The sequence below is a fragment of the Solenopsis invicta genome, chromosome 11 (assembly GCF_016802725.1).
Source record: "Solenopsis invicta isolate M01_SB chromosome 11, UNIL_Sinv_3.0, whole genome shotgun sequence".
In the NCBI taxonomy this organism is placed as follows: domain Eukaryota; kingdom Metazoa; phylum Arthropoda; class Insecta; order Hymenoptera; family Formicidae; genus Solenopsis; species Solenopsis invicta.
In genome coordinates this window covers 16807878-16826694 of record NC_052674.1, presented here as the reverse complement: position 1 = coordinate 16826694, position 18817 = coordinate 16807878, and the positions used below count along the sequence as shown (strand labels likewise).

Here is an 18817-nt window from a genome sequence, read left to right as displayed (position 1 = left end):
AATTTGTTTAACGAAGTAGAGTTTTCTAGCTATAAAATGCTTTTTTCAGAATTTCATTATCATCATTTTTTACAAAGTTTTACACTTGAAATATTTGTCTATTTTTCGGAATCAGAATAATGTTTGATCAATTTTGTTGTTATGAAGTGTATAATGATAATTATCTTATTTGCTATTTAATTTTTAATAATAGTAATTTGTTTATTTAGGTAGTGGTATATTATTTTTTTAATATTATATGCTATTTGGAATATATATATATATATATATATATATATATATATATATTTGTTATAGGATAATATTGGATATTGGATATTGGATAATTGTTAGTCGGTTTTATTAATTTTGGTTATTGTCATACATATATAAGGTAAATGATTCGTTATTCATTGAATTAATTATCAATTTGTAGTTTTATTGTACTTTTCTGTCAGTTCTGAGCCTTGGTTGTATGTTAATTCAATTTATATCTTGTCGCTACTACTGTCAATTCTACCATGACTACCACAAGTCTTTTTGAAGCAATTTTTCGTAATTTACTTTCCAATTGCCTGTATCTCGTTTTTCTTTCTAGTACTAGTGCTAATAAAGCTTGCGTCAAAATCTGTATGACTTGGGAACACGTATCACTGAGAAAACTTGCTATCTATTTTAGACTTTTTGACATTCGTTGGTCAAAAAATTAGAATTGAACATTAACTTAATTTTCTAGAATTATATAGTTCTTGATAACTCGACTATTGTTTTCTCTTCTCGAATTAGTAGCAATGGTACTGGAATTAAAGTTTGTATGTCTTGGGAACACAACTGACTGAGAAATCTATTTGTTTTGACACCTTTGACATCCATCGGTGACAAAATTTGTATGTGGTGTAAAGCTGATTTAAATGATTCTATAGCTTGTGGTCACTCCACTAGTGTTTTTATTCTACATTTAGTGGTAATAAAGCTTATTTAAAATTCTGTATGTGTTGGAAATACGGGTTATTGACAAAATTGAATGTCTATTTTAGCCATGTGATACTCGTCGGTCACTAAATTAAAATTTCAACGTTTTATTAATTTTTTAATAATAATACGCTTTGTATCAGCTTGACTATCGTTTTCTTTTCTAGTCTTAGTGGTAATTATGCCAGAATAAAAGTCTGTACACGTTGGAATGCTAATAGCTGAGAAATATGCCATAACATTAAAATTTCAATTTAGTGGTCGACGAGTGTCACATGTCTAAAATAGACAATCAATTTTCTCAACAACCCGTGTTCCCAATACATACAGAATTTTAAATAAGTTTTATTACCACTGAATCTAGAATAAAAACACTAGTGGTGTGACCTCAAGCTACAGAATCATTTAAATCAGCTTTACACCACATATAAATTTTGGCACCTTTTAAAAACAGACAGACAGATTTTTCAGCCAGTTGTGTTCCCAAGACATACAAACTTTAATTCCAGTACCATTGCTACTAATTCGAGAAGAGAAAACAATAGTCGAGTTATCAAGAACTATATAATTCTAGAAAATTAAGTTAATGTTCAATTCTAATTTTTTGACCAACGAATGTCAAAAAGTCTAAAATAGACAGCAAGTTTTCTCAGTGATACGTGTTCCCAAGTCATATAGATTTTGACGCAAGCTTTATTAGCACTAGTACTAGAAAGAAAAACGAGATACAGGCAATTGGAAAGTAAATTACGAAAAATAGCTTCAAAAAGACTTATGGTAGTCATGGTAGAATTGACAGTAGTAGCGACAAGATATAAATTAAATTAACATACAACCAAGACTCAGAACTGACAGAAAAGTACAATAAAACTACAAATTGATAATTAATTCAATGAATAACGAATCATATACCTTATATATGTATGACAATAACCAAAATTAATAAGACTGACTAACAATTATCCAATATCCAATATTATCCTATAACAAATATATATATATATATATATATATATATATATATATATATATATATTCCAAATAGCATATAATATTAAAAAAATAATATACCACTACCTAAATAAACAAATTATTATTATTAAAAATTAAATAGCAAATAAGATAATTATCATTATATATTTCATAACAACAAAATTGATCAAACATTATTCTGATTCCGAAAAATAGACAAATATTTCAAGTGTAAAACTTTGTAAAAAATGATGATAATAAAATTCTGAAAAAAGCATTTTATAGCTAGAAAGCTCTACTTCGTTAAACAAATTACTATTTTATTTTACGATGCTACACGAATTAACATTTTTGAAAAGGACATTTTTTAAAAGGAAAGGAAGCAGGAAAGCGCGACACAGATATAGAGATTAAAATAAATAAAATATAAATTATTTAGATGATTATTTATAAAATATTTTAAAGATTTTAATTAGAAATTAAATGTATAATAAATTATGCAAATATATATTTGTATAGCATTTATTTCAATTAACTATCAGTCAAAACTTTACACATTTTTATGTATCATATGAGAGTAATTATTAATCATTTATATTACTAAGTAGTCAAATCCCTACCTATTTTAAATTATTTTCATTTGATATTTTTATTTATTAATTTTTAGTAACTAGACATTTGAAAACACCTTTAAAATACTTCTATAGTATAGTATAGTATACTATACTATAGTAAAAAATAACACAAATAAAATTTGCGCCGAACACGTTATGACATGTCTTTTTCAACATTTACCGTGCCTTTGAGATGAATCCTAAGATTTACCAAGTGAATGATGGTAAAAGTTCGAAATGAACGATGATTACAGAACTGTTCGGACTTTTACCATTAAGTGTTGGTAAATCTTAGGTTTTACTGGAAAATCTTAGGATTTACCGTAGTTCGGGCTTTTACAGTAACATATATGAATTTGTAAATCATTTTTAAATATTTTATGCTAAGTACGTTATTATACCAAAATATTAGGAAGTTTAGAAATGCTTTTGTATTATCAATTAAATTAAAATTTCTCAAGAACACAAATGATATTAACATAAAACAAATGATATATTTGCCATAAAAATTTTCAATGAGTGTTTTAAGAACGTCAGAAAAAGTGTTAAATTTTTTAACTGTGTGTCCAATTTTAAGTTAATTTAATTGTAGAAGAACATTTTTGAATTTCTGGTTTTTTTCAATACTACATTTTGCAAAAAAAAATTTTGTCCCGAGGAATTGAACCTGGAACCTTCAGCATAGTAATCAAGAATCATGACCGTCCAACTACAAAGGTCAATTTAGAATTTTTCTTCCATAATAGTACTATAGCTGCTAAAAGTGTTGATCTTTTTCTCAAAAATGCTTGAACGAGTTCTATCGCAGTAAATGTATGAATAAATATTACAATTATATCAAATTTCATAAAATCGGTGACTAAAGACCGAGTTTCTTTCGTTAACGCAATACTGAAAAATTTTCGTCGCATGGTCGAAAAATCGAGATTGGAAAAAAAAAATACATATATATACACACACACATATAAATTGAACGTATGTTCAATATACGTATAATTATTCATGTGTATATATATATATATATATATATATATATATATATATATACACATATATACATATATATATATATATATATATATATATATATATATATATATATACATATATAAATATGTATATAAGTGAGAAACATAGAATAGTAATATGTCGCGCGCGCGCGCGCGTCGCAACTCGGTTCCGCAAGACGAAAATCTGAAATCGTTTCACTAAGCTATGAAGTGTTGCCGGCTTGTCCTCATTACAGGACAAGCCGGCAACACTGCAGAGAAAGCGAGAACTCTCGAGACAGAAGAGGATAGTCGAGAAAGAGAGAAACCGCTTGAGAAAGAAGGAGACAGAAGAGCTCCCCACGCATCTTTCTCGCTTGACGCTGGATTAAGAGAGAAAGCATACGACGTGATCGTACATACAAGCAACGGCGCGCCGTTGAGTCGGAGAAGACTCTTCTGTTTCCTTCTCTCTCAAGCGTTCCCTTTCTCTCTCCAACTATCCTCTAACGTTTCGAGCTGTCTGCTTTTCTCTCGTTACAGCTGTAAATACGTAATTTCCGATCTCGATTTACCGACCATGCGACGAAAATTTTTCAGTATTGCGTTAACGAGAGGAACTCGGTTTCTAATCATTGATTTTATAAAATTTGATATGATTGTAATATTCATTCATACATTTACTGCAATAGAACCCGTTGTTCAAGCATTTTTGAGAAAAAGATCAAATACTTTTAGCAGCTGTAGTACCATTACGGAAGAAGAATCGTAAATTGACCTTTGTGGTTGGACGGTCATGATTCTTGACTATTATGCTGAAGGTTCCAGGTTCGATTCCTCGGGTCAAAAAATTTTTTTTTGTAAAATGTATTAAAAGAAAACCAGAAATTCAAAAATGCTCTTCTACAATAAAATTAACTTAAAATTGGACACAAAGTATATGTAAAAACATATGTAAAAATTATTAAACTTTTGTTGACGTTTTTAAAACACTCATTGTAAATTTTCATGGCAAATCTATTTTTTGTGTTCTTGAGAAATTTTAATTGAATTGATAGTAGAAGAGCATTTTTAAATTTCCTAATATTGTATTCCTAATTTGTATAATAACGTATAATTCATAAAAGTGTACCAAAATAAAATTTTTTCGAAAGTCTATCTGCAAAAGAACGATTTATTTTCTTATAGTATTATATTTTCTTATAGTATTATTTTCAACGTTTTTTTCTGGCAACAAAACATGATTTCGAGCATTTATATATACATACGTGTGTGTGTGTGTGTGTGTGTGTGTGTGTGTGTGTGTGTGTGTGTGTGTGTGTGTGTGTGTGTGTGTGTGTGTGTGTGTGTGTGTGTGTGTGTGTGTGTGTGTGTGTGTGTGTGTGTGTGTGTGTGTGTGTGTGTGTGTGTGTGTGTGTGTGTGTGTGTGTGTGTGTGTGTGTGTGTGTGTGTGTGTGTGTGTGTGTGTGTGTGTGTGTGTGTGTGTGTGTGTGTGTGTGTGTGTGTGTGTGTGTGTGTGTGTGTGTGTGTGTGTGTGTGTGTGTGTGTGTGTGTGTGTGTGTGTGTGTGTGTGTGTGTGTGTGTGTGTGTGTGTGTGTGTGTGTGTGTGTGTGTGTGTGTGTGTGTGTGTGTGTGTGTGTGTGTGTGTGTGTGTGTGTGTGTGTGTGTGTGTGTGTGTGTGTGTGTGTGTGTGTGTGTGTGTGTGTGTGTGTGTGTGTGTGTGTGTGTGTGTGTGTGTGTGTGTGTGTGTGTGTGTGTGTGTGTGTGTGTGTGTGTGTGTGTGTGTGTGTGTGTGTGTGTGTGTGTGTGTGTGTGTGTGTGTGTGTGTGTGTGTGTGTGTGTGTGTGTGTGTGTGTGTGTGTGTGTGTGTGTGTGTGTGTGTGTGTGTGTGTGTGTGTGTGTGTGTGTGTGTGTGTGTGTGTGTGTGTGTGTGTGTGTGTGTGGTGTGTGTGTGTGTGTGTGTGTGTGTGTGTGTGTGTGTGTGTGTGTGTGTGTGTGTGTGTGTGTGTGTAGTGTGTGTGAGTGTGGTGAGTGTGTGTAGTGTGAGTGTGTGTGTGTGTGTGTGTGTGTGTGTGGTGTGTGTGTGTGTGTGTGTGTGTGTGTGTGTGTGTGTGTGTGTGTGTGTGTGTGTGTGTGTGTGTGTGTGTGTGTGTGTGTGTGTGTGTGTAAACAAATATTCAAAGCATTCACATAGATTATAAAATGTGATTGCTTTTATTATGATACATTTTATAATCTAAGTGAATATCAATTTGAATATTTCTCTTAAAAAGAATTTAAAGGTTGCATCAAATTATTGAGAATTGCAAGTTGAAAATTAGAATTTGACCAGTCAAATAATTTGAATTTTGCGTTTTGTTTTGACTGGTTGGATTCTAATTTTCAACTCGCAATTCTCTATATCTAATGCGTAATCTGATACAGACTTTATAGCCGTTATATATTTTTATTACGATCAACGGCATTGTTACGGTAGATGCAAAAATTTTTCTCAGGGCACTAAAAAAGTTTTACGAGCCTGAGTATGGTCGATAAATTAGGTCGTTGTAATGATCCAGCGATACGCTTCGCTGCAAATTCGATTACAGCGCCGCTCTCAGAATATCGAGCAACTAAACTATAGCTCTCTGCATCAATTCCACGTGCAAATTACGTAAACAATTTTCAGACATCCATTTCTTTCATACTAGAGCCTCTAGGACCATTCTGCAAGCGCCATATTGTTCTTTTATTTAATTCATACGCAGTAAACTATTTATTTCATATATACAAAGTCTAAAATTTTTATATGGAGCACATGTTGTCACGAGTCGGCTGCAGAAGCCGATAATTAAACTATAATTTTTTAATTTACTTTCGTTTTTCGTACTAAATTATAGTTTCCCGTGTATGTTTTTGTTACTACTTTAATTGTGGAGAAGGATTTTACGATCTATAAAGCCAATTAAGAGAAATGCCTGTCCAAAAATATGCACGTATACAGACCGGTTCAGCATCGCCTTAATGTAAAGACATGGGTCTGTGTCGCTAGTTTTGAATCTTAATTTCTACATGAAATTTCTAAAACGTCGGTTCCAACATCGTTGCTTTAATCCATGTAGACTTTTATATAATTACATACTTGATTGGTATGTTACATTGTTGAATCTTTTAGGCTGTTGTACATAAATCGTTTTTTCTAATTCTCCATATAAGAATGCTGTCAAAACATCAAATTGTGCAAAATGCATATTTTCACTTGCAGCAATACTTAGAATTAATCAAATTGTGCTTAACCTGGCTACTAGACTGAATGTCTGATTGTAATCTACTCCTTAACGTTGATTAAATCCTTTGACTACAAGTCTTGCCTTGTACTTCTTAATGCTTCCATCTGGTTCACTTTTTAAACAAAAAACCTACTTGCAAGGGAGTACTTTGGTTCCTTCTGAAAGAGATACAAGTTTCCACGTCTGATTCTCCTTCAATGACAATATTTTCCTCTTCATCACTCTTTTTCACTTGCTACTTTGTTAATTGTTAATTGCATCAGTGTAAGTTTCCGGATTGCTTGATAGACTGAAGAGATGTTCTGCTTGCATAACGTTATCATTCAGATAAAACGGTTTTTTTAATAATGAACGATTCCTTAACTTGCGTGATAATCCTTGTACATCCTCTTTTTCTTTTTCAGAATCTGCATCAATTATTCTCATTACTTTTATTATCTCACTATTTTTATCCTCATTATTTTCGGCTTCTTCAATTCTTTCTTCGTTTCTTTCACTTTCTTTATTTTTATTGTCATTTTCATTATTTTTATCCTCATATTTTATATCTTCATTGTCTTTATCTTTATTTTCATTTCGCTGTTCCCTATTTACATCTTTGAATGTCATCTTGACTGCTTATTTACATCCTCCGGGTTTCTCCAAAAACTTTACAACTCTGGACAAAATTACTTTGTGATTTTCCTTTATCCAGATCCTAAAGTGTCCATCTCCATCGTATCCTATAAGGTATCCTTTGACAGCTTACTTATCCATCTTTCGATATTTCTGGTTTAGAATATGAGCGTAGCATGTTGAACTTATAATTTGTAAGTGACTTATTCGTGATTTTCTGCCCATCCATAATTTGTACGGACTAACACCAACAACCGATGATTTTCCAGTCCTATTCAAAACGTAGATAGCAGTTTTAACAAATTTTGCCCAAATCGCTGATGGATAGTTGGCTTCAGAATTAATATATTTAAAAGTTTGCGCCATTTCAATGATGGTACGATTTTCGCGTTCGCTTCTTCCATTTTACTGTAATGTATATAGAGCTTCTTTGAACGATACCATTTGTATGAAGAACTTTTCTGACTTTTTCGTTATCAAATTCTCCACTATTGTCACTTAGCAGTTTATGTCCTAGAGTCTCGGCATGTGCATATTCTTCAAAACATTTTTGACTTCTGATTTTTCTCTGACAAAATATCTGTATCAAAACTTTGTATAACTATCTTTAAATACTACTAAGTCTCGTTTTTTCCCAAATGATTCATTGAAACATTCGCATACATACGTTGACATTAACTCGCCTGGCTTTTCTGTTTATTTTCGAGTATCAAATGGCAGACGATGAGCTTTTCCATATATACATAGTTCACATAACTCTGTATCAGATTTTACATTGATTCCAAGTTCCTTTTTAAGTAAACCTTTAACATAATGCTTATCTTGGTGTCCGTACCTCTCATGATAAAGCTGCAGCTGTTGAACTCTCTGTGACAGCTTTATTTACTTCCGCTAAGTTTGGCGTAATTGATGTGATGGCAGCTTTATAAAGAAAGCCTCCTATTTCACGTTCTCCATACACCATTATTTTTCCATTAATCTTAAGCCAACATTTCGTAGGAAGAGACTTAAATTTATTATTTTGATTTCTATTCTGTGCAGCTATAACAGAAAAAAGATTCTTAGAAATTTTTGGGATATACCATACATTAGTCAGCGTTATCTCCTGTGATTTTTCTCCAACAGATGACATAACATTGATTTTTGCTTTTTCTTCAGCAGTAAAAATCTCCTTTCCGGCAGCCTTGATATTGTGAGATTTTTAGAACTTCGTGAACTCTGTGAAGAAATCTAATCAATTAGTTACACCATTGTTAATCTACCAGTTATCCATATCCACTTCGACAGTATACGTTTCATTACAGATAGTTATTAAGGCAACGTTGGCAGTCGTGTTGTTGTTTTGAGAGTTGATGACGTTTTATCCATCGATGGTCTTCCACTTCCTGCCTTCTCTGATCCAATGTCTTTTTAAACTACAGTAATTGCATGTGCCGTTTTTCTTAAACTGTTTTTTAGCGGGTACTGTTTTAGTACTATCCTTTTTCTACGTATCCGTTTTTACTACTAAAACTTCCGACGTTGTCTTTCCGCTCTTTGCAACTTTTGTAAAATTTCTCTCGAACATGCACAGCTGAGTTGTCAGTTCGTTAAACGTTTTTTTCGTCTTCCTTAATTAGCAGCATTCAATTAGACTGAAACCTTTTAAAATTACTCGGCAGAATGTGTAATGTTTTGCAGATCAATAATAAATCTGGCAGAACATGTACCTTTAGCTCTTAGATTGTTTAATTCATTCCAAAGGATTCATAGTTTTGCAATATGCGTAGAAACATCGTTACCTCTTGTCCAATTAAATGCGAAAAAATCCATACAAATCTTGAATAATTGATCCTTGGACAATGCTTTGAATTGCTGTTTTAGAGCCTTCCATGCGTTACGCGCTGTTTCCTTATCCATGATCTTCTAATGTACAGCATCGATTACTGCAGTTGTTATCATAGACTTTGCGTAATTATTCGCCTTGCGATACAGATCACTATTCTTTTAGTGCTCTTTAATTTCAGCAGATGTGGAACAGCAGCTAATGATTTTGGATTAGTAGTCTTACTGTCGATGACATTGAGTGCACCTTCCCAGACAACAAAATATTAGCACTGTGTCGGCAAGCTGGCGGCAGATTCGATCAAGACGTGTTGGCAGACTGAAATCAACTGATCTCAAATTCTGCTTACGTTTTGTTGACAGAACCTATTAATATTCTATGTCAGTGAAATGACAGCACCAGGCGAGCACGATGTGCTGCCAGCACATGACGCCAGATAGGCGGCAGAATTCGAACATGACATGCGCAACACAATCTGACGGCAGACTGCTAGTACAAATCGAGCATCCCGTGCTGACAAGATCTAATGTCACGCTGGCAGCAGAAATCAAGCATTTTTATTAAAAAATTTTTATCATAAAAAAAATTTTTTATTGGTTTCCTTGCAGACTTTATTCTTATTTTTATTATAGGTTAATCTAATTCGCATTTATTCTATTTTACTAATTACGATTACGCATTATTTTACAATTTTTGAAAATGCATTGGGGCCGGCGGAATTCGAACCTAAAATTTCGGAACGGACAGGATCCGATAGCGGACGGTGCAATAGCCCACCAACCAATCATCTTGACTTATCTAGCCCAACCAACGGAAAAACTCTAGGCATCGGCCGCTGTGAATGGTACTGTGCTATCGGTCCCGTGTGCTATCGGAATCCGCCCTTTCGGGATAATAACCTAATACGCTAACACTGAGTTAATCGTACACTTGTGACATCGTTAATAAAAAGTCATATTTGAAGTAAAGCTGATTTGAATAGGAAAAAAACTTACGTGTTGAGTATCGCGCGAATATTCTCTGGCCCTTTAATTATTTAGCCATAAATATTTTTAAAATAAACTATATAAACTATACAAATAATTAAAACCTCAAATAAAAAGGCCTATTCGGTCATAGCTAGATCTTAGTACTTTATATATACGTGTGATTTTATATACTTTCTCAGACTCAACCAAATTGCGCGCCGTTATTTTCGGTCATATAACACAGTTATGATCAAATAAGAATTAGTAATATCACTTTTATTGAATTAAAATTAATTTAATAATACTTGATGCTTACTAGCATCTATATTAACCCTTCCCCCCCCCCTGAAAAAACTGTAAAGAATTTATTGCGAAAAATATCATCTCAGCCAGGGTTCGAACCTGGGACCTCCCGAATCTCCGGTACGGGTGTCTTAGCCAACTCGACCATTGAGGCTGTAGTGATATTCTCGCAATAACTGACTATGAGTTAGAACGCGTATACATAAAGCACTAAGATCTAGCTATGACCGAATAGGCCATCTTATTTGAATTTGTATGTTAGGTACATGTATCGGTCGAATATCTTTCTAGTTTGAAATCATGCTGCCATCACATGCGTTCTAACTCATAGTCAGTTATTGCGAAATATCACCACAGCCTCAGTGGTCGAGTTGGCTAAGACACCCGTACCGGAGATTCGGGAGATCCCAGGTTCGAACCCTGGCTGAGGTGATATTTTTCGCAATAAATTCTTTACAGTTTTTTCAGGGGGGGGGGGAAGGGTTAATATAGATGCTAGTAAGCACCAAGTATTATTAAATTAATTTTAATTCAATAAAAGTGATATTACTAACTCTTATTCGATCATAACTGTGTTATATGACCGCAAGTAATGGCGCACAATTTGGTTGAGTCTGAGAAAGTATATAAAATCACACGTATATATAAAGCACTAAGATCTAGCTATGACCGAATAGGCCTTCTTATTTGAATTTGTATATTAAGTACATGTATCGGTCGAATATCTTTCTAGTTTTTAATTAAAACCTGTTACTGCCCAAACTAATATAGTCAAAAAAATTGGAAACAGTACCAGAACATTAATAAATTGACGTAAAAAGCACGCTTGCAAAAATCATTTTGCAATTAATTATTATAAACAAATTACTAAAAATTGAATGTAGAGGAAAACTGATTACTCCAATCGATTCTACGGGAAAAATGACTCAAGAAACATGTATAACGTTTTCTTAATTGTTATAAACAAATTAGTTGCAAAGTTTATTTTTACAACGTTTCTTTAGTAATTTTTCCCGTAGAATTAATTGGCGCAATCAGTTCTCTTTTAGAATAAATTTTTAATAATTTTTTATACCAATTGGTTGCAAAATTGAGTTTTGAAAAGTTCTTTTTACATCAGTAATGTTTTTTCATACTTTGGTCCTATTTCCAATTAGAATTTTTTTGACTATTTTTGTTAGTCATCTTCACTAATCTGAAATATGTGCTGCGCGTGGCCTTTTTCATCACAAACGTAACATCTCAATCATTTTCTGAAAGGCATTACATGTGTTAAAATAAATATTTAACTTTATCAATACTGATATGAACTGACCAAATTTTAAAAATAAGAAAACATTTTATTTGAAAGTATTCTCAAGTAAAATACATCTATAATACTGTATCTTTTATTTTGTATGATTTTTAGTTACGACTAGCAAGATTCCATCGTGTTTATCTGCCGACAGTACCGCGCGCTGTTATAACTAGAAGTTTCATAGATGCAAAAATTAAAAATTGTTTAATATGGACATTTTCTTAAATATTTCCTTTAAATATATGCTTAAATATGTTTAAGAACTAAATAGTAGTATATTTGTCCTTTCTCTGCTACAAATACACACACACACGCGCACACGCACACGCACACGCACACGCACACGTACACGCACACACACACGTACATGCACACACACACGTACATGCACACACACACACGTACACGTACACGCACACGCACACGTACACGCACACGCACACACATATATATATAAAATATTATTATAAAAAAATAAATATATGTATTTTTTTATATAAAATAAAGTAAATCGAGTATCCCGAACTGTAAAAGGTAGACTCACGTAAATCAAGCCAAATTAGTAATTTGTAAAAGAAATTTTTTTTCTCTATAAAGCTTGGCACTATGCTAGAATTATACCATATTCTCAATTTTTTTAATTGTGGGAGTGCTAACTTGGCAAAAGTTTCCTCTCAGGATTTTTTGTCGGAAATTTCCAAGCAATTACTCATCTAAGTCTGAACCATTACTAACATTGCTTAACTTCTGTGACTGTTACGAACTGATACCAAAATAATGATTTATGAATACTTTGTGTTTATAGATGTGATATGTGTTATCGAAAGAATAATACATATATGTATGAATAATTAAAGCATATTTTTTTATATAAGCATATATAAAGTTATATAATAGTTTTCTATTAATTTTCACAAATACGTAATAGCAACCCACACAGCACCAATTAAGTTCTTTGGGAGTTCATATTGCTGAGCTCTTGGAAAGTTTCCAAAATTCGACAAAATAAACTCTCAAGGAATTCATTTTGCTGAGCTGGAATACCTGTAAGATGTTTATATAATATAAATTACGTTAAAATTTGAAAATAATTTTATTCAACATTTCTTAACATGTCAAAACCCAATGAGCAGACACAACCTTTTTAATATTTTTTTAAATATTTATTTTTTATTAATTACACATTGTACAATTTTATTGTAAAAGTAATATTTGTTTTATATTAATCGCATATTTATTTTATATTAATTCTTTATTTAATCAAAACAATAAGATATAATGGTTCGTGTATACTAAAATAAATTTATAACTTGAAAGAAAATCAATTAACCGAGCAAAATGAAATAAATTTAAAGATAATGCATGTATTGAATTGAATCTTACATAGACGAATTTAAAGTCTTACATAAACGAAACTTTACTTAGCCTTTGTCAATCGTGTCAGATGATATTAATTTTAATCTTACTTATTATGACATAAATAATGATAATGCTTATGTTTTCGATTAGACATATACAAAACTTTTAAAATTTTCGTTAAGTACACATTACTTGTTCGATTAATCGAACTTCTTTAAAGTTATGAATTTTTTATTTAAGATAAAAATTTAAAAAAAATATGCATTTAATGTTTATTTAATGTTTAGTTTAATTCATTTAACATCAATTAATCATGAGAAATGTTTTAAAAAAAACATTTATTTTTAATTTTGCATTAATTTAGTATTAATTTTATGTTAATCATTTTTTAAAAATAACAATTCGAATAAACATTTATTTAACATTTATTTTAAATTAATTATTTGGAATAACATGAAAAAATCTTGATCTACATTACGATAAGCAAACAATATTTTTAAATGTTTTTTTAAATATTTTTTTAATAAAAATTTTCTTATATTTAATTTAATTATTGTATTATACTGAAATCTTTCTGGTTGCATTCTTATTTAAACAAATAACAGAAAAGTTATTCTAAATCCCAAAGCACAAAATATTTATGATAAATATTAATATTTATCACAAATAAATTTCATAAATGTTATTAAAATATTTTATACATATTTTATGTACATAACAAATATAATTTTAAAAATCTTTATCCAAATTATTATTAAAATATTTATAAAATATTTTCTAAAATATTTATGCTAAATAAACAATAAATATTTACTAAAATATTTTATAAAATATTTCAGTAAATATTTATGATAAATAAAAAATAAACATTTATAGTAATAGTTTATAATTTTTTTTCGTATTTAATTTAATTATTGTATTATATTAACATATATTTTCTAAACTAGAAAGATATTCGACCGATACATGTAACACAGTTACTAAACAAAAGGCTTCTTCGGTCGTAGCTGAATCTTAGTGTTTTTATATATTCGTGTGATTTTATATACTTTTTCAGACTCAACCAAACTGCGCGCCGTTATTTTTGGTCATATAACATAGTTATAATCAAATAAGAGTTAGTAATATAACTTTTATTAAATTAAAATTAATTTAATAATACTTGATGCTTACTAGCATCTATATTAATCCTTTCCCCCCTGAAAAAACTGTATATTTTCTAGTTGCATTCTTATTTAAATAAATAACAAAAATTATTCCAGATTCTATTCCGCATATGTAAAAATAGTAAAAAAACTATAATTTTATATATGTATATATAATTAATATGCTTTAATTATACATATTTCATGTTTTCGATAACGTATATTGACCTGATCTACCATTTATATGCACATATCAGCACAAAGTGTTCACAGGTCATCACGAGGGATTAGTTCGCAGCGATCACAGAGGTTAAGCAACGTTCATCGAGGTTGCAACTTGGATATACATGATCGCTTGAAAATTTCTAAAAAAAATTCCTAAGAATGGAATTTTTTTGTAAAAATTGTTTTAAAAAATTTTTTTAAATATTGTTTTGTTCATTGAGATTATGTGATGTAATTAATATTTATGCAAATATTTCAAACAGTTTCAAAATAATTATCATAAATTTATCATAAATATTTTTGAAATGTTAATGATAAATATTTATGATCTGTCGAATCTAGAACTATAAAAATATTTATCAAATATTTATGATAAATATTTATAAAATATTAAAACAAATATTATAAATATTTAGTAAATATTTTATAAATATTTTGTGCTATCTGGGATGCTATTCTGCATTTGTAAAAATCAATAAAAAAAACTATAAGTTTATACATATATATTTATATATTAAATAATATGCTTTAATTATACATAATTCATCTTTTTCTTTGCGAAAAATGTTTTAAAATGTTGCAACAATATTGCTCATTGGAATTTATGTGGTGTAATAATATAATATTTATGCGAATATTTTGAAGATATTCATAGAATTAGGACGTCCTGTGGATGTCTACAGGACAGAATAAGGCTCTCCTTTGATAGTCCACAGGATGCCCAGGACTATAACAGGTATTCCCTACGATATTCTACTCAACGTAACAGGACGTCCCCAGGACGTCTTGTAGACGTCATTGTGCTGATAGGAAATTAATTTTACAATAATTAAAGAGTGTAGAATTAGAAAATATTAAGCGTTTTAAGTTTTGAGACACTTTTGCAGTTTATTGTGAAAGAGTGACATCTGGTAAGCAAATTGCTCTGTCGCGTTAGATTTTTAAGAAATGTGAAGTTAAGTGTCACACATTTTTACCTCATTATTTTAATCTCACTTTTCTCAAAAATCTGACGTAATAAAACTATTTGTTTACCAGATTCGTATTTAATGTGCAAAAATACATGAGAAATGGAAACTTTTATTGAAACAACGGAAACCAGGACAGCCAGTGAAATGTTGGTCGTGGCGTGGATTACACATACAAACATTAAGTCGGTAAAAGTCGGTAAAATCTAATGCACTGCATAATCGGTGGAAAAAAAAGTGGTTGTAATATGCTAGTCATAAAAATAATTTTAAAAAATTAGTTTAGTTTAAAAGAAACACAGTACCTTGTTACAAAATTATATATTTTTAATTTTCCATTGTTTAGAATTTTTCTGATTTAGAATTTTCCTACGTTCAAAAGCTTTAGAAATACTATTAAAAATTTCATTAAAAATATCATTTTATCCCTGTTACACATTAAACAACAAGTATAAAATGATGTCTCTAATGTTTCTAAACACCTTTAGAATGCCAATCGATTTATCGAAGAAATATTTCGACATAAAAATTTCGCTTAAAAAACCATATTAACAAAATTCCATGTTATTGTTTTAACTTTGTATAACTCGAAATGTATACGGTCAAATAAAAAGTTAAATAACAAAAAAACATTCGAGTGTATGTATTGTACCTTTGTGTAATAATACATTCAAGTTTAAGAATAATGAGGAAGTGTATGTAATTAAACGTTAAAAGTGTATCTTGAAAAAGTTTAGAAGTGCTCAAAAGTAAAAATACCTTATAACAATTGTCAGTCATTATGTATTGGCATATTAGCATCACTAAAAAACGGCGAGCTACTAAACAAATAACTCCATAAGCAATTGTTAGAATACGTCACTTAATAACGGAAATAATAAGCGTAGCCGTATTGTCGACAGTAACCATAATACCCTCTTCTCCTCTATCTTTAAAAGACGCCTTGAAAATATTTTGTAGGGCTGAGTAAATTTAAAGTATTTCAAACACAAAATACAAAACATTAGTATACTTAGATTAGTATTTGAATTACAAAATACAAAATATTGATAATTTTGATTTAAAATACAAAATATAAGTTGTACTTTGTATTTCAAATCGAAAAATTTCCAATATTTTGTATTTTATAATTTAAATACTAAGATATTGCCAGTATTTTATATTTTGTATTTGAAATACTTTTTGCCTTGCCTTGATAATGCAATGAATCTTAAGCCAAAAAATTGACCAACCCATTACGCTATGTCACATTTATCTTGTATTATAAACACTTTTTAGAATATAAAGATTTCATTTTACACTAATATAATGTACATTACAACTAGTGATCTTACATTGTAAACAATGTAATATTTATTTCATTATAATAAATTAAAATTAAAATGTAAATTTACCTTGATTAGTAATTTAATAAGTTACAATTCATTAAATCACTGAAGATGTGTCACTGAAGATGTGTCACTGAAGATGTGTCAGTGAATGCGCTACTACCATTAAGAGTCTACTGATAAAATTAAAAATATCACAGACATTAGAACAACATATGCTTTCTTATTTTGTCATCATGAACCAAGTCTAAATATTTAATCATTAAAAATATTTATTACAATAAAAATAAAGCCACAACAGTTATGACTTAGAGTCAGTTTTGAGAAAACAAGAACGTTTTGTCTGCAAAAGTAAGATTTATATAGGACACGGATAGAAAGGTAAAAATAAATTTAAACGAAATAAAGAAGAATTCGACCGGTACTGTACAATACAATGGAATAAACAAAGACTTACACGATCGTAGCTGGATCTTCGTGCTATTTTTGTTTTTGTGTGAATTTATATACACATTCAAACTTAGCGAAACTGTGCGCTGATTACTTATCAGACATAACACAATCCTAAGCTAAATAGAAAAGAGTAATATCACATAATTTATTACATTAAATAATAATAATAATAATTGATGCTAACTTGCATCTACATATTAACCCTATTCCCCTCTCTCCCCCTGAAAAACTGTAATAAATTTTATTGCGAAAAATAACACCCCACCCAGGGTTCGAACCTGGCATCTCCGGAATCTCTGGTCCCCACATCTTACGTATATATAAATTCACACAAAAACAAAAATAGCATGAAGATCCAGCTACGACCATGTAAGGCTTAGTTTATTCCATTGTAAAAGTACATTTGTTAATGCGCATTCGGTTTAAGTAATTTTATTTTGTAATCATATTTATTATACTTTATAGATTTTGAACTATAACATTGTCAAAATTTGATACACAGGATTCAAGGAGGAGTAATGTATAAAATCTTTCTATAAATGTTTAAATCATACGGGGATTGATAGGAACAATTAAGATATAACTAAAATTTATAAAACAAACTTTATAGTAATATTCATACTCCGTTATAATTTTAATAATATCTTCATAAGACTCCGTCAGTCAAACGTGAACAAACATATTATTCGGAGTCTGCTATCAATTTTTGTTGCTAAAAAGACAACAGATTTCACACAGACTCTGCAATATCTGCAGTGTCAGTAAACTGCTGTCAAAATAGGACAGAAACTGTTGGCATTTAATTCCAGCAGAAATCGAGCAAATAGTGTTGACAGGACTGTTGTCAGATTGGTGGCAGAAATCTAGCATAACCTGCGCAACACAATCTGACGTCAGACTAGCAGCAGAAATCGAGCACCGTGTGCTAACAAGATCTGACGCCAGATTAGCGGTAAAAAACGAGCAGGATCTATGCGACAATCTGATAGCAGTTTGGCAGCACCACGCGAACACACCGTGTTGCCAGCACTTAATGTCAAATAAACGACAGAATTAAACAGAATGTGCAAGACTTGCACAACACAATCTGACGGCAGATTGTTAGCACAAATCGAGCACCCCGTGCTAACAAAATCTGACGTCACGCTAGCAGCAGAAATCAAGCAAACCGTGGTGTTTTGCATATTTTTAAATTGTGACGTCACTCTTCATGAATTTATTAAGAGCCTATTTAGACAAACTTGCATAATTACATGCATAAATAACATATGCAAAGAAACTGATTGATCCATTTTCTTATGCATGTGATTAATTATTGAACCAATCAATTTCTTTATGCTATATGTTCTGTGTGTTGCTATTTGTATTCTATACGCTGCAGTTTCTATCTGAACCTGTCCGCGATTACGTACAGGAATCCTATTTGTATCCGCATTGTATTTGTCGAGATTTCTATCTGCCCGCATATATAAATAATTAAAACCCATTCCTGGCCATGGTCTGATTACAAAAATAGTCAAAAATAGTCAAAAAAAT

The 18817-nt window shown here is 30.7% G+C and overlaps 1 protein-coding gene and 1 non-coding gene across 3 annotated transcripts in view; one reads left to right on the top strand and one right to left on the bottom strand.

Annotated features, from left to right (window-relative positions):
• Nucleotides 1–18817, bottom strand: part of LOC105201253 — an 87414-nt gene that overhangs the window by 59251 nt on the left and 9346 nt on the right. The window lies entirely within an intron of this gene.
• Nucleotides 10863–10938, top strand: Trnas-gga. Its single transcript has one exon. It is a non-coding gene; the product is annotated as a tRNA-Ser (tRNA).